This window comes from Macrosteles quadrilineatus, unplaced genomic scaffold (genome assembly GCF_028750875.1).
Source record: "Macrosteles quadrilineatus isolate MER2022 unplaced genomic scaffold, UCM_ALF_1.0 Scaffold_28__1_contigs__length_1566739, whole genome shotgun sequence".
NCBI classification, from domain to species: domain Eukaryota; kingdom Metazoa; phylum Arthropoda; class Insecta; order Hemiptera; family Cicadellidae; genus Macrosteles; species Macrosteles quadrilineatus.
In genome coordinates, this window is record NW_026542621.1 from 827,113 (window position 1) to 844,273 (window position 17,161).

Sequence of the window (17,161 nt, forward strand, 5' to 3'; positions counted from 1 at the left end):
ACCACCAACCCTGTCTTATTCTTTAGTGGAGCAGCATACGCTTTTTTAGAAAATGTATCTATTAAAGTTAAAATATATTTATTTTGCCATATCTCAAATAGTTTTCGAGATATAAGTATTTTAAAACAATATTATGGACTTAAAAAATGTAAAGGTGTGCAAAAATGTCAAAAACTCTGGACTTTGAAATTTTTCGTGATAACTGTTATTTGTACCCACATAAAATAATGTTAAAATTTTTGTTGGAATTTTTGATTTTTTAAGTTGTAATATTGTTTATAATCAAAAATTGACACCCACTATGTGTGCCAGAATTTCAACCGTTTTGCTGTATCTCAAACCGTTTTCAAAATATAAGCATTTTAAAACAATATTATGGACTTAAACAATTTTAGGTGGGTAAAAATGACAAAAAAAAACTATGAATAAGAAAGTACTATCTTTTGATGATGACAAGAGGTTTATTCTGGAAGATGACATTAATACTCTTGCTCTTAGTAATTATAAAATTGATCAAACGTAAATCTATAATTGCCGTTATTATTTAACCTTTCCTTGTCTATTATGGAAAAGCCATATTAAGTTTTGTCCCAACTTTAGAGGAAGAGATTGTTAAATTGGTTAAATGAAACGTCATTACCAACATGATTGTTATACACATGTTTTAAAACTTAAATTGTCTTGTTTGGATAATATTAGGAAATTTACATTATAACATAAATGTTTGTGTACTTTGCTGCAAGATTTACACAAGTAAAAACAGTCAATATTTTTATGTCGACCTTTTGACAAAAATGGTGTAATATTTGGACTATTCATGTCATCAAATACAACAACTGACTGTGAGTGTGATGTGAATTTTTGTGAACTTGTGTACTTCATCACACAAATTTCACATGAATAGTGAATTTCACTGTGACTGTGATGTGAATTCGTGTGTACTTTATCACACACATTTCACACAACTTTTATAAATTTCACACAAATTTTACACAATTTGTGAAATTATGACAAAAATTTCACATGAATTGTGAATTTCACTGTGATTGTGATGTGAATTCGTGTGTACTTTATCACACATATTTCAAACAATTTTAATAAATTTCACAACATTTTCTTATCTAATCTTAGTAAATTTCATCTAATTTACTATCAACTTACTCTTGCAAATTACTTTTTCAAGTTGCATTTTTATTGCTCAAACCTGGGGTATGATTTTGGTAACATATCAGATATTCTCAAACCATAGGAAAATGTTGGGTTAAAATATGTTTTTGTTTTTATTTGTTATAGAAAAAGAAGATAAAATGTCCAGATCATTGTTCCAGGAAATACCCTGCACATTTAGGTGTAGGGTAAAAACGTTTGCTGCATACCCAGCATCATCCACAAATTTAGAAGAGTTTCTTTACAATATAAAACCAGAAATAGTAAATACTTTCCAGCAATGCTTAGAAACACTTGGCTCTTTTAAAGCCAATTTACTAGTAGAAGTGGAGTATTTAAATGGAGACGATGTGGTGACTATAAACCTAAAAACAAAAAACAAGGGATTTTATAATTCTAGTAATTTGAAAGAGTTAGTTGATAGTGAATTAGATAAAATCAAGAATGAAATGCGAGAGTACCAGTTAAAGGGAAGTGGGCATACATTTTCATATGTTAAAAAAGTTGAATTACGTGTAAACAGACACTGTATATACTGAGATTTTATTTCGGTTATGTACATTGTAAATAATACATTTCTATTCTAATAGCCAATTTAGATTAGTCCATACAAACATTTTATTTTTATTTTTATATGTACAACAAACAAGCCACCATTCATCTGTTAATAGTTGTGAAAATTGTGTAACAAATTTACATCATAGTCACAGCTAGTTGTTAAATAACATAAAATTTGTGTAAAAATTGTGTGAAATGTGTGAAATTTGAGTAAAATTTTTCACACAAATTCACTTCAAAGTTACAGGAAGTTGTTATATTGTGTGATATGTGCTAATTTTTCGTACAAATTGTGTGAAATGTGTAAAAATTGTGTAAAATATTTTTACAAAAATTCACATCACAGTCAAAGTTAGTTGTTATATTGTATGAAATGTGTGAAATTTGTGTACAAATTATGTGAAATGTGTGAAATATGAGTAACTATTTCACATCAAAGTCACAGGCCACAGTCAATTGTTTTGTTTAATGACATGAATAGTACAAATATTAAAACATTTTTGACATAAAAAATATAACTACTTTTACTCATAGAAAAATACACAAACACGTATATTAATATTCAAACAAAACATAGTGTTTAGTTTAATCAATCCAGAAATCTCTGGCACTAATATTGGATTGATTTTAATAATTAACAAGGATAGGCTAAAACAAGTAGCAAATATTATTTTTATTTTCTTGTCTTACAGTATTGTACTTTTGTATATGTATGTTTGAATAACTTTTCCATTTAGATTAAAAGTTGTAGCTCATCATGATAATTGACTCTCAGATTTACATTGCATAGCCGTAGAGATTTGTCTATTATAATGATAACACAAAAGTAATATTATAAATAGTTCATGTTACAATTCAATATAATAAATGTATTTGTTATTGTATAGTATGTTCACTTGATGTTTACGACTCGAGGGGACAAATTTCAGAGTATTTGATGTAAAAACTCATATGTATTCTAGTAACAAATTTATAATAGTATTGATGACATATTGTACAATAAACCTCTTGACATCATGAAAATGTAGTACATTTTATCCCTAGTTAAGGTTTGAAGGTGATGATTTATAGATTTAATTCTTGCAACATTCTCATAGTAATCTTGGAACAGTTACAAGACAGATCAAATAATATAAGTCAATGGAAATGTTTAGCTTTGACAATATCTTTACTATATCCAGAGGTATCAAAAAAAGTGCAAGTCACATTCTATTTCTTTGTAAAGGTCCTCTGTAACTATAGAAATCTTTTGTTCTTAAATTTGACATATAACTATATTTCAACTAAGTGGGTCTTGTATTAGTGTCTTAAATTTACAAGGTTGTAAGGTATTTTAAATTAATTTTTAATTTTAGAGTATTTTCTTGTAGCAAGACTTAAATCACTTGTATCTCAAAAATGTCAAAAGATACAGCAAAACGATTAAAATTTAAGTATACTATATAAGTTCCAACTTTTTATAAAAACCAATAATACATCTAAAAATTAAGAAAATGCTAAATATTATTTCATATGGATGACTCTAAAGGTAAGAGGTATTTATACAATATAACTGGAATAACATAAAAAAGAGAATGACGATATTAAACCACTCGTACAACTAATGTATAGATAAGATAGAAATATAGACAACAACATATCAAACAACTGGAAAGGGAAAGTTTGCCCGCGCCATGAGCCGAGTTCGTGTGCAAACCACGCACATACATGATTTTGAAATAGAAATATAATATATCAACTGGAAAGGGGAATGGTAGATGTACTAGCAATTGTGCATGGGGCAGAGGGGAGTGGTGAGGGGGGAGGGGGGGAGTTGGCCCAAAAATGTCGACCCCCAAAAAACGGCACCGACAAACTATACTACTAATACCTATACCTATACTTACTTATTTTTAACCTACTATCCGTAGATCTCTTAATACCATCTTTAATCTGTCAGCCTTTAGTTTTAATATTATATGCATTAAAATATATTAGAAATAATATATATATATGTATATATATATATATATCAATATAATTTGCATACCATACACGATCTAATGATTTATATTTTATTAACCGTTAATCTTATACAGTTTTACATAAATGTTGATAAATATTTAACAATATTATTTGTTTTAAATAATGGGTTTAGGTGTTAAATTATTTTACAACTATGGACAGACACTATTTATAAAGCACAGGTTTGTATGTATATTCAGTTTATTCAACAAAACAATTTCCACTGTAAAAAAAAACACAGACTAGACATAATCACATAACATGACAAGTAATTTTCTACACTAATTCTATACTATACCCACAAGCCGAGTGCACGTGGTTTCTTAGTTTTGTAATTTGTTCCTATTAACAAAACCCTTTTTAATAAGCCCTCTTGGAAAAGTCCATGAAAAAACATTGTTAGGATGAAAAGTCAATTAGTTTTTGCTGTAGACCAGACAAAATAGGAACAAAACTAACCATGAAAATACAACATTCTTAACTCATAAACCTCATGTAAATCTTAAGTAACCATTTCTAACACTTTAAACAAACGTGTGAAATTAGTCCTCTTTTTAAATCGTACGGTGTGACCTTGCAGCTAAAAGAAAACGCTTCAATCATATGTGTTGTGGATTTATTATTTTGCAATCGCAAGTATTTGTCAGCTGACTACTTCGCAGAAAGTAGGTTATTCTGACTCAGCCGAGCCGGTACCGCCTACTGAGCTTTCTATTTCAAGGTATTCCAGGCTATAACGGTTATCACTGTTAGATATTTAGTGTTAATTAGTTCGTCTTGGAAAAGGAGGAATGTATTTGAAATTCACTCTCACAACTTGATATTTGGACGTAAAGACATATGGTCAAATCTCGTTTGTAAACGTGTCTTCTTAAGTTGTTTCCACGTTATTTAAACGCATTGGTATGGAAAAACCAGTCTGATGATCTTTTGCATTTTCCTGTATTCAAAATGATAAATCAATGTTTTTACACAGAAGTCCCTACGGACTCCTCAGGGTAAGGGGTCTCGTTTTAGGTCTTTTATACTTTAAAATCGTATTTTAAGGTTAAAATACGATTTTAAAGTCCCCAATTGGAGCAAGATAGAAATATTTATAGTTTAAGTTACAAGATCACTTAATTTAACATACATGCGCAATCTATCAGCATATGCAGTTAAAAGAAATTCTCGAGATCTAAATTACTCACGAAATTGTGCTATAGCTTTTGTAATCTACACTTGCATGAATAATTTGTTATTATAATTAATTTAGTACTATTTTTCGTACATGTTATTATAATTTGAAATGGCACCGATTTAGATGAAATTTGGTATAAACGTGTAAACCTACATTTATTCGAACAAGTTCGCGGAACCAGCATGATCGGACTATGGGAACAGGGGTTTATGGGGGGTTTTATGGGGTAAAAATGGGGTTTCCCATTTTTCACCCAGTAAACATAAGATTTTACAATCTCTTTCCAAACCATTTTTTAGAGCTAAAAAACCAAATAATTTAGTATATTGAAGCATTGTTGTATGTCTAACGGTTACGGAAAAAATCTCAAAAAAGTTTAAATTTAAAATTACCAGGTTATTCTTATGGAGAATAAATAAACTATTGTAGCTTGCTTGTCTATAGACATATTTTAATGAAATTTGGTTTACTTCATACTAAGCTATCAATATTTAAATTAAAAGCCCCCCTATTTTCCCCCCTGTAGCAGCAAACCTAAGTACTCATTAAAATTAATGATCTTTAAATAGGAAATAAATCTGACAATTTTAAGGGAATAATTTAGTGGAATTCGAGGCAGTTAGATGGAAATTCGCTTAGTCTGCAGGTTTGCTGTGGCAGGGGTATGATTTATTACCATTACTTATAACTCATGGATAAACTAATGTCTATGCCTAACAAAACGATTATACTCTTGCATTATGGAAATGTATATTTCTTATGCACATTAGTTGTACGCATTGTTTTATTCAAATAATCAGGTTTTGCATATTAAGGGCTGTGCCACGTATTTTCCTGTGGTCTGACAAAAAACAACTGATTTATAAGTAACTTGGATTCAACATTGACATTTTACTTATTTTGAATCTATACGAAATTTTCTCTCGTTTTCTTTTAAGCTTTAGTAATATTCAAGTAATATTTTACGAGTAATCCCAACTACCGTAAGAGCAACTGTTCATGCTGGCATTGAAAAGCAAAATAAAAAATTAAGCTAAATCTATTAAAAATGGTAATTAAAAATTTGGAAACACCCCAGTAATCTATGTTAAGTACTCATGTCATTGACACATCACATGGGGAAATCTATACGTTCACTTTCCTTGCTGTCCATCGGTATTATAGATTACACAATCGATTGAAGCCTACCCCAATAATGTTATCTTAGTCACAGATTAAAAATGAAATGTATGTAAATACGTAAGTAATCAGTCATAATGCGTCAGTTAGGTATGTTGCTGCTAGACTAGTGGTTAGCGTCTCGGACGGTACGACGGTTAGGGGTTCGATTCCCGGCATATCTATAAATATTTCACGAGGACAGATTGCCCTTAAAAAAGTTTATGATACCTTCATTCTAAATGCCACTGGCGTAGACACTTCAAAACATGGACAATTTGCTTACGCTTCCACCGTAAGATTATGCAAGGCGAAAATACGGTAAGTTGGATCTCCTCTTTTTTAAACTTATTAGACTCAATAAAGAACGTGGGGACGTTTGTTTTCTTTTCAGTCTACACATTTAATGTCACCTGTAGCTTTGTTTTGGACTGACATTTGCAATCTACCAGATGTACTATATGATGCGATAGCTATTTATATCCATTGCGCATGACATGTAGTTGTTTGCCCCTCCTGCGCACTGAGTTGCGCGTGGGTGACTCCATCTCCTTATATGACGTTGTTTTGTGTCAAAAACTCACAAGATATCAGGTTTGCTCTGGTCACCAAGTGTTTGTGTCAAACATCATTAGAAAGACGAGTACCAACATCACATGGTCGGTTGGGTGAAGATATGTTTTTCAATAAAAACAACCAAGAACATATTGCCTGATTAAGTTTACTCGCCTGACATTTTACGTATTTATCTCAAGGTCAGCTAAATACGTATCATCAGTGTGGTATTTCATATTATGTCGGATGTTTATGCTTACAACATGATCGTGGGATTAAATGATTAAATGATTAGTTCCGCGATTCTTGACTTTCTGGGACAAAATGTATCCATCATTGTTCAACTACTTGGAATACCACTTATCAAATCGTAGTTTACATAATCTACTTCATACACACACTAACACTAGGCTATGAATTGAACCATGCAAGCATGAAGTGTATAAAATTACCAGTAACGAAGTTGTATAACAACATGTGAAATACGTAGATTATTGCTGGGTTACTTCTAGCGTGATACATAGCAGAAATACATGTAAACTTCCGTACTTGTGTATTGTCTGAAAGAGAAATACACATTATGAAACCTAGGAATACAGTATATACTAGGTTGATAACTTATGTCCCAGCTTTGGACAATACTTCAGTCGCTGGTATTTGGTTCTCTCAAAGAAATATGTACATTATGTGTGGCCATAAACAATCGGTGGTAATGGTAAATCCATAGGTTTACTAGTGTGAATAATCACAAAATAGTTGCGGGAAACAAATAGGCCTACGTGCGTTCAAAATCAAACTACTAAAGTTAACTAAATGGTTATTTTTAACACAAATTTTCTGTAGACATTTATTTTTGTAATGGAAATGATTCAGGTAGGCCTATATGTTAAATCTCCCATAAGACCTTTGTGTTCTACACGAAAGATAAGAGAATGCATTTTAACTTATGATTCATCACTATTGCCATTCTAAGTTAACAATAGCTATTTAATATGGTCACTAATAGTGTGTCAAATTTAGCGTAGTAAGGGGTTTTCAATTTGCCCTACATCCGATTAATTCCCCAGATAATTTATTGATACTTTAAAAGTATAAAGTTAATTTTTATTTCTTAAATTTAAGTCAGGACAACTTACAAACTATAATGGTTTACACTGAACAATTTTATCAATAATTCTGTGATACATTTTAGATTCTGCTATGTTATAATCTATGTTGTTTTGAAGCCAAACAGTAAAGGTGGGTTTGGGTATTTCACATTCTGGATGATTTTTATTTCTTTTTGTGCAGTATAAACACTGAAACATTCATCACTGAAGTTACCTAAACAATTTTAAATACAATACCAAGCTCACGCCTCTGAATTTATAGTTGGTACAATGGAAATGCAGATTATGTTAATGGGCATAACACATGGTTAGAAAAACAATGGACCTAAATCTTTAAACATTCCCAAAAGAAACATTACTTCCGCAGTCTTACGACGGCAGTCCAGTTTATTATTTGATAGGCTTTGTGTAACATCAAAACATAAAAACGTAGCTACGATTTTCAAACCCAGCATTTTTAACTTCCAAACAAATTTCCTTCACAGAAAACTGATTTTTCATGTAATACTACAGCGGATATTGTTGTCTTTAATTGATTATTGTAGCGAGGCTAAATGAGTTATTTTCATCCCTAGGCAAAAAGAAAAAAAACTATCTTGAGTTGAAGATAGCAGTTACTTATTTTGACCTTGGAAAACATTCTTTTGCTAATTCTTTTGCCTAATAAAAATAAAATAATGTAAGACATATTCGTTTTGTGAATTGTAAGCTTACAAATATCCTTGAATGACGAAAAATATAGTTCAACACACACAGAACTATATTTTGAACATAAGGAGCAGCAGACATACCATAGTTTCATATCCAACCGTTCTTACGATTGTAAATTGAAAATCGTTACTATCAGCAATTCTATAAATAATAGTACTTGCTCTCTTGTTCTTTCCCTTAGTCTGATGTTACTTTCTGTAAAAGATAAAAAGCCAACGGCAATTTTAAAATGAAATTAAAAATAGTCACTTTAGGTCCTAGTAAATTAACATACAAATTTGATATAAGTGTGATATTTCGAGTAAGAAATGTAAAAGGAGTGATATGGACTCCTCGTAGATATGTAGGTCCTCCAGGGGTTTGTATCCTGTTTGGATGTCCAACAGTTTGAATAGTTTACTAGCGTTTACCTGAGGGTAGGTTTAACTGGACCGAGCGAGAATTTGACTGCTTTCACCCGACCACCCGGAGGCCTAACTGCTCCACATTTCATACACGAACCCAAAATTATCGGAAGACGAACTTTTACTGGGTTAAGAAACTGTATCACAGTATTCATTCACAAATTAGACCCGTTAATGTAGATGCAAATAAATATGTTTGATTTTAAATGGATTGGTGAATATGTGCTGGAAGATAAATTATAGAAAGATTAAACTTTTACCAGGTCTATTATCTGTATCGCTTTATTTATTGGTTCATCAGAACTACATATCTCGTCGGTGATTAACTGACAGGCCTGTGTATTTATTTTTAACTTGATGGACTTAAATGGAAATTTTAGAAAGATGGACGAGATCATACAAAGGGTACATAGAAAGATCATACAATCACCGTCACTGATTGTATTGCAATATTAAGTCACAAATATTGTTTGTGAGATAATCAAATATTGGTACATGATGAATACAGTAGTATTATTGCTGTATCCCAATTTCAATTTACAGAAATTTCTAAGCCAACATGTCCATGCATCACTTAAATATTCTTCTTAGCTGTAAAAAACAACACTTAAGATCTAAAACGTCTAGAAAAGAACCATCGATAGCCTTTCCAAATTAAAGTTCGTTTAAGAAAGCATACAGTGTTTTATTCTAATGCTTTTAAAGGTAATATATTATTACCGGTATTAATTTACCGCATAGAACCTTCAAAATTGTTAGAACCGCAGTTATGCTTGTCAATAGTTATTTCCAAAGCAATTTGTGTTATGATAGAAAGAATGACTGATGTGAGTTAGTTATCAGACTACTGATAAAACTCGAGGTCACAACAATCAGTCCTGGTATAGTTTTAAGTCCTTGTAGGTAAAACCAAACCTGTCACGTAGTAATCCTACCAATTAAACTTATCATCCTATTTTACTCGTGAGGCCTTTTTGATGTAAGCTTGGTTAACATTTGGAGTGTGTGATAATATTTTTGCAGAGATATTGAAGAGTAACTAGTACTTTACGAATTAGTCGTTGTAGTTAGCAGTGGCAATATTAAAACCAGTAAAAAATATAGAAAGAATTGGCGCAAACAAGTGTTATGAATACAAACGTACGTGTAAATTGTCTTCAGCCGATCCGTAGGGGTGATATAAGGGAGTGTTTTTTTCTAAACTGATATTGTTTACGGATTATAACAGGATCCTGGTAATTCTTTTAACTAAAATATGCCAATTTTATAACGTACTGTCTAGTCATAAGATTGATTTAATCTATATCCACTACTTTTGAATATTTTATATTTGAGTCCGTAGTTATGAAAGTGGGAGGCTATAGTCGTCCAATGGAATAGTGTATAAGGACTTTGAAGGCAGCTTGAAAATAGCTTTGTTGATTAAACAACTATATTATGCTACGAATAATAGCATAGTTAAAATGGACATCCTGTATACGCATACGATTACTATCGTCCTACTCGCCAGTTTTCCTTGGTCCAGAACCTTGATATCCTTTCGTTGACGATAAACGCGGCTCCTACACACACAGACCAGAATGTACATACAGCTGTGTTTACCCATGCAACTTAACAGTGTTTTCATAGAGGAGCTACGTATAAAATTGGACTGTAACAAATGTCTGTCAGTAAAATTTGTATTTTAGATGTAGAAAATGCTAAATGACTTGATTTACTGAAATGGAAAATCTCAGAAATTGTGGAGGAATCAAAATTTCATTTTCAAAACTTCACGAATTAACTGTATTAGGCCCTATCTAATAATTATGACGTAATCCGGTGTGAATAGACGTTAACACGATTTTTTGCTATGTTGTTGTAAAAATAATAAAAAAATTATAATATCCTTAGAAAAGTTTAACTCATATCATAATTCATACATCTGGTAGATGTAGGAACGGTTCAACAAGTTATATCAGGGCACTATTTTTTTAGTCCGAATTCTCGGTCGTATCAATCAATGTTATGTAAGTAACATTTCTGATGTTTTATCCAAAATCAATCTGTAAAATTATAAAAATAGTAAACGTAAAAACTGTAAAAATATACATACAAACCCCCTCACAATCCGCTTGTGAAACTTTCCTAGGTTAGTTAAGGGGCTTATAACTTAAGTAATTGAAGTTTAATTCTACATTTGACTTGTTATTAGCTCACCGATCAACAGCTGATCGAAAATGTATAACTTTTATATTGAATGTTGCATCTTTTTAGATCGTTTGTTTAGTATAACATCGGGATTATGAATAATACAATTAATACAAATTGTAACGATGCATTTGAGGAATCAAACTTAGAACACTTTCACATCTGTTTTTCCATGTCCCTTTTTGAATGTTGTTTTCATTGTGTTATTTAAACAAAGTATTCCTTATTGTTGCTTACTTTATGTTTTATTTTGAGCAGATTTATGTCACACCATTGACACATTCCAAAGTCAACAACAAATTAGCAACATCTCGATAGCTGTATAAACAACCTTGAAGGTCGACATGGCCTGATCTAATAAAAACACGCTGTCACAGGGCTCCAATAGCCTCGATGGTTGAGTTGGATATTGTATGTATCTAGGTTAAATTTATCAAAACTTTTTTTGTATGTCATAAACTAAACTGCTCACTATGATTCAACATCGATAAATTGAATTCGCTTTTCCATCTGAGTTCATATCCTGAATGTATTTTATATGAACAGAAAGTCCTCGATCCAGTGATGCAATTCACAAAAACAAAAAAACTACAAGACGCCTTATTATAAGCTATTCGAACCAACGCTCGTGGCTAATCGTTTGATACCAACGGTTTGCAAAATGATGCCACAAATTGTAATATTTGTGTTATTCATGGCAGTAGCTTGCTAAGTCTGTGTACCCGATGAATCAATGTTTATAACACTCGAAGTAGGTTTTCATGTGAATGTACGAATTTGATTGAGACCTGTTTGTGGGGACACGGATATTTTACTGATATATTAGGGATTTTTGAAATTACTGCCACTTTGTTAGTGAAATACATTTCATGTTGCAATAGACCCAATAACTGACATCTTTCCACACGGTGGTTTGAGAGTTTACACGAACAACATTCGCAAATAATGTTCACAAGGTGCAGGAACCAACGAATAAATACTAGAATGACACCACTGCAGTCTGTTAACATTTTATTTTGCCAAGAATTCAGTGTTTTAAACAGCAAACTTCACCAACACCGTAGATGCGGTTTAACCACGAAACAATGACCTAGTAGCGGAATAGTGGCACAAGGGTGTTTCGACACCGAGTGAAAGGCCAACCAGACATTATATTTGCTAAGTAGTTACAATCCGCATAAAAATGCTTTTGAGTAAATTACAAGAGTAACAAACAGTCACTAGAAGTGAGGAAACGGGGTCACGTGTATGTGGGAAGAGAAAGCAGACAGAGACAGACAGCTTTCCATTCATTCGCACTTGCCATAACCTCCTCACCCCGAGCCTCGGTAGTTCATAGGACATTCGGTTGTAAAATGCAGATGTAGTCACAATATGATGGGTAATTGCAGACTAGAAGTGTCATTCTTGTGTATGTTTGGGTAGTTTTTGCAAGCTTAAGCTTTGTTACCAAAATACGTAAAGAGGTGCATGGGTCCGATAAGATGCAACTATACAGTACAGTATCGGCACGATATGTATTTTTAGTGAGATAAACTAGATGACAACGGACAATCAGAGGTTAAAACCTTAACTATTGTGTGTATAACGCTTTAAGATAGTTGTGTCGACGATCATCGCAAAGTAATTTTCCAATGATACGTGATCTACTTGTTTTAGTTTAGGTGCTCTTCCACGTCAAAATGGTTGTGACAAATAACCATACAACACGTTCCCTCTGACTGCAAGAGAAGAAAATGACATTTAACTCCTTTGCTAAGTCGCAGCAGTTAGAATGAAATTTAACGTAGTTCAATTCAATCAACAACAGAATGTCGAGTGCTGATTTCTGTCGTATACACCTGATTTCACTGACAATTTAACCAAGCAAAAACTATGGTGCTGAACCATGGTGAATTTGAATGAAAAATTAGCTACAGCTGCTTCATATAGGTGGTAATTTCACAAACAATTTGGAAGATTTACCGTATTTAGCTTCAAGAAACAGTTTTAAAAGCAGCTGCACCTTCTATATTCTTTGTTGCTGAAAATGCAAGGTTCATGATATGGCTTTTAACTAACCCTCTATATAATAACGTGTTGGTTCATGCATCGGTGTTATCAAGGAAAAATTATTGTTTCATAATAAAACTATGGTGTAGACAATTGACAACGCAAATTCTGTTTTTTCCCATTCCAGACAAGAATCTCAAATGGCGTCCCTTATATACTATTGGCTACCGGAAGTACGGCCCAAAAAGTGTCTATAAGTAGCATACAACTGGAGTCAAAATCACTTGTTCATTAATTAGCTTATTTATATCTTTAAATTGTTCCCTGTAAATATAGAATTATTCCCAAGCATTGATCAAATTTCCTTTCTTAAAATTCTTTAAAATACATACATTGTCTTCCATTTCCTCTAATGAGGACTAATGTAACAGGTGTTGTGCTACATTTTATCTTTCCGGTTTGTTGTTTCTCCATGCAGAGACATTGTTTTTAAAACGTTTAACAAAGTTTACAGTTTGTCCTATGTAAAAGCTATCACAATCGTTGCAATTTTTTTAGAGTTGCTTAGAGTGTATCATTTATTGATGTCGGTGATCCCATCTTTGAGCAGTTTTATATGTATATGTACGTAATAGAACATCCCAAACAGGTCTTTGACCTAGGGATGAATTGTTTCGGCGTTAAATAATTAAATAATTGATTTTTTAGATCCCCGAAGCGTCAAATTTGTTATATTCTTATATTAACTATCACATTTAATACAAATTTTGTGGATGTAATATTTTACTCAAGGTGTTCTGAGTCTTGAAGGCTATCAATACTCCATGTTTCTTGAATGTGTTAGCGATTAAAGGATCGATGGACACAAAGGTGTCCTAGGTCCCGTGTAACTAAATGTAGCTTATCTGGGGTTTTTTTGTAAGAAAAAACACACTGATTTCTTAGTGGCAATAATCTATAACTGATTTATTTGAGAATGATCCCCAAATTTCCAACGCTCATTAAAACCTATAGGTTATTATCGACTTAATTCGATGGGAAATTCATTTTTTTCGTTTTTGTTTCAGATGACCAACAGCTGTACTATATCATCGTACTTCTCATCTTTTCTGAACTTCTTAGTCTTGGCTCCAGCTGGCTCCTATAATCTTTCAGGTTTTCAAAAGAAAAGTCAGCTCAAACCATTTAACACAGTAAATATATTTCTCTGCGTCCTATACGCTATAAAATGAATTTTTTAAACTTTGAATATATTTATGTATAGTCAATTTATTGCCCATGTATAATTAATAGCTCATACATTTCGATTACATGACATTAAATCGAATATTTAGTTTTAGACTATGTATAAAACTAGGTAAATATATATTATTGTTGTCTCTTGGGTTGTGACCACTGTCTATTCAGAAAATGCATATAGAACTGAATAATGACATTTTGTACTCAAACGTTGAAGATCTATCTTAGAAAGTTGTTTTCTTCACTTAAACCGTATCGATAAGGTCTTGTTATCTATTGTACAGTAACATGTAAAAATTGTTATTAGTTATGATTGGAATGTATTATACGAATGTTACTTTTTTATCCGCTTCTATGCTATGATCATGTTTCTTTCATTGTATTAGTGTTATCAAATTGACTCTTAGGTTTTAACATTTATCGTACAGTAATAATGATATAGGTTAGAATGTGATAAATATAGTATCATCGCTATATTATGTAGTTGATATGAAGAGTTTTAAAGAGGATATTATACTTTTAAATGTTATTCGAGAGATTTTAAGACTCTCGTCATACAGTACGTTCAATAGAACGTATGCAGTGCGTGGCGCAGGCGCTGTCAATGTGCCCGCGCAAAGCTCTGGCGGGGTGGGACTATCTGCTTCTTTACCAATTTTTCAATATAAAGAGTGTAAAGATATGTTTCCGTATAAAGTATTATTCAATAAATGTATTCACTAATGTATCGTATGATCTTTAAAGTGATTCATTTACTTGCAACAACAAATCAAATATGGGTTATCGTGTACGGTTGTCACACATTTCACAGTTATGTAGTTATCTTTAGAAAAATTGATGATGGATAATACTATTTCAACACTAATTTTCCGTTCTACAGTGTAATTTCAAGGTCGAGCATTTGCAATTTTGAGACACTCTGTGCATTTATAACCCAAATTATCGAATATTCCGCGCTATGAAAATGTTCAATCGAGTCCAAAATATTTTCAGTGGTCATAGAAAATCAACAATACATGCTAATTCGATCAGTAATTTGTGGGATTTAACATACTTAACTGTATTCAAACTGAAACAAGACCCTTGATTTTATAATTTCCGAACAACTTTATGGATGCTTACTCTTGTAAATGAAATACCCACATCCGATGTTAATTAGATTTTTCTGCTACTACATAATGGGTTGACATTGGCCATGGAATTTAACTTTTTCCCCCATTTTCCCTTTTAACCAAGTCAACATTTTCTACTTGGTGTCTACACAACACTTTTCATATGTGATATGTTTCTATAAAGCATACAAGTACGCCTGTTGTGATTGCCAACTCGTCGATTCAAGTTTTCAATCTGAAAGAAACCATCATTTTGTATCCCGTTTAATTTTCACGTAAGAGGTAGGCATCCATCAGGTTACAATTTCTAGTCTCCATAGCCCCGAACCAAAGTTTTGTACGAGAGGTGCTAGGTACTCATCTGTCATTGCTCAAATAAGCGATGTACCATTTTATACTAGAAGTAAGCTTATATCTAACTCGAGTGTAGAGGTGGCCCTGTGCCTCCAGTGCCATTGTATGAAGATTCGCATCATATTCGGCTTGTAGGAGAATGTGTTTTAGATTTGTACATAGTATAATCGAATCATTGTATTTCGTGGATTGAAGATGTTATGTCTTACGAAAGAAGGCAGTTTACCTTTGTATTTAGAGGTTGTTACTTTATCGTAGTTGAATTGCAAGATCGAATAGGAATATGAATCGAACTTACCTTTGACTTGTCAAGAATGTGGAGATTGCATTTGAATATATATAATGATTATCATCAGATATGCAATATGTCTATAGCGTGTATAGCATAAATTCTATAACAAAATAATTGAGCTATTATTTCTGTTATGATAACCAATAAATTTATTATATAAAACGAGGTTTTATTATTGATATACCCTCTATTTCTTATCATTTGTATCTTTATAAAAACCAAAATGTTATGCTTCCTGCCTTCATGTTTGCAAGGCATTTAAGTTCAAAATGGCTCCCAAGACATCAAGGTTGTGGACTACATTTTATCTTCCAGGAGAGATCTTATGGTAACTATGACACAGTTCATCTAGAGCTATACCTCTAGCAAACCGGGAGTGCCGATGGAGACCTGTGGGGGTGCGTGCGTTTGAAGGGACTTGACCTGGTCTCCATCGGCACTCCCGTTTTGCTAACACTGTATGTATACTTTGCAACAAGAAAAAACAATCAAAGAAGGGTTCTTCTATCAGTTGAATATGGCCTTCCTTCAACCCTCAGACAAAATAAAGGCAAACCCTAACGGATGGCCTTAAGGAGTGAGTAGAAGTTTAATTGAATACAAACTGTAAATTACAAAACCTCCTTATAGTTCCAAGAAGCAGTAACGCTGAAATGAAACCTGAACCAACAACTGTTATGATCGCTTCGTTTCTTACAACGGGTTTAATGACCATTTGGATTCAATATAGCGTGGTAAAAGGGTTTGAAGATTAATGGCATTTTGAGAACGTTCGTGCCTTACGTTCCATCTGCGAGCAGGCATAAAATTAAACGGCCATTGGTTGGAGAAAAAAAATCGTCTGGCTTCGTTTAGAAACTCCAAATCTAAAAATCACACAGCAACAGCCAAACATTATTTAGCGTTTACGTAGTTTATTTATGTTACGTGTTTATTTTTGATCATTGTTATTTTTATGTTACCGTTTTACTGAGTTTTACAATTCTGGCTTCATATAAATATAAATAAACAAAGTTGCTAGAATTATTCGTAACACTGTTTGACCTTTGGGAAGAGGAGGAGTTTTGAATTACTATCAAGGTCTTCATGAAAATTGGGCATTTCCATGTTTTAAGGGTAAATATAAAAAAATATAT

General features: G+C 32.4%; 1 protein-coding gene across 1 annotated transcript in view; it reads left to right on the forward strand.

The window, feature by feature from the left end:
• Positions 1 to 16,187, forward strand: part of LOC129005636 (uncharacterized) — a 35,244-nt gene extending 19,057 nt beyond the window's left edge. The window contains exon 2 of the mRNA XM_054434596.1: positions 14,096 to 16,187. The gene's annotated coding sequence lies outside the window, so the exon portion shown is untranslated. The remainder of the gene's footprint in view (positions 1 to 14,095) is intronic.
• Positions 16,188 to 17,161: the final 974 nt, after the last annotated feature.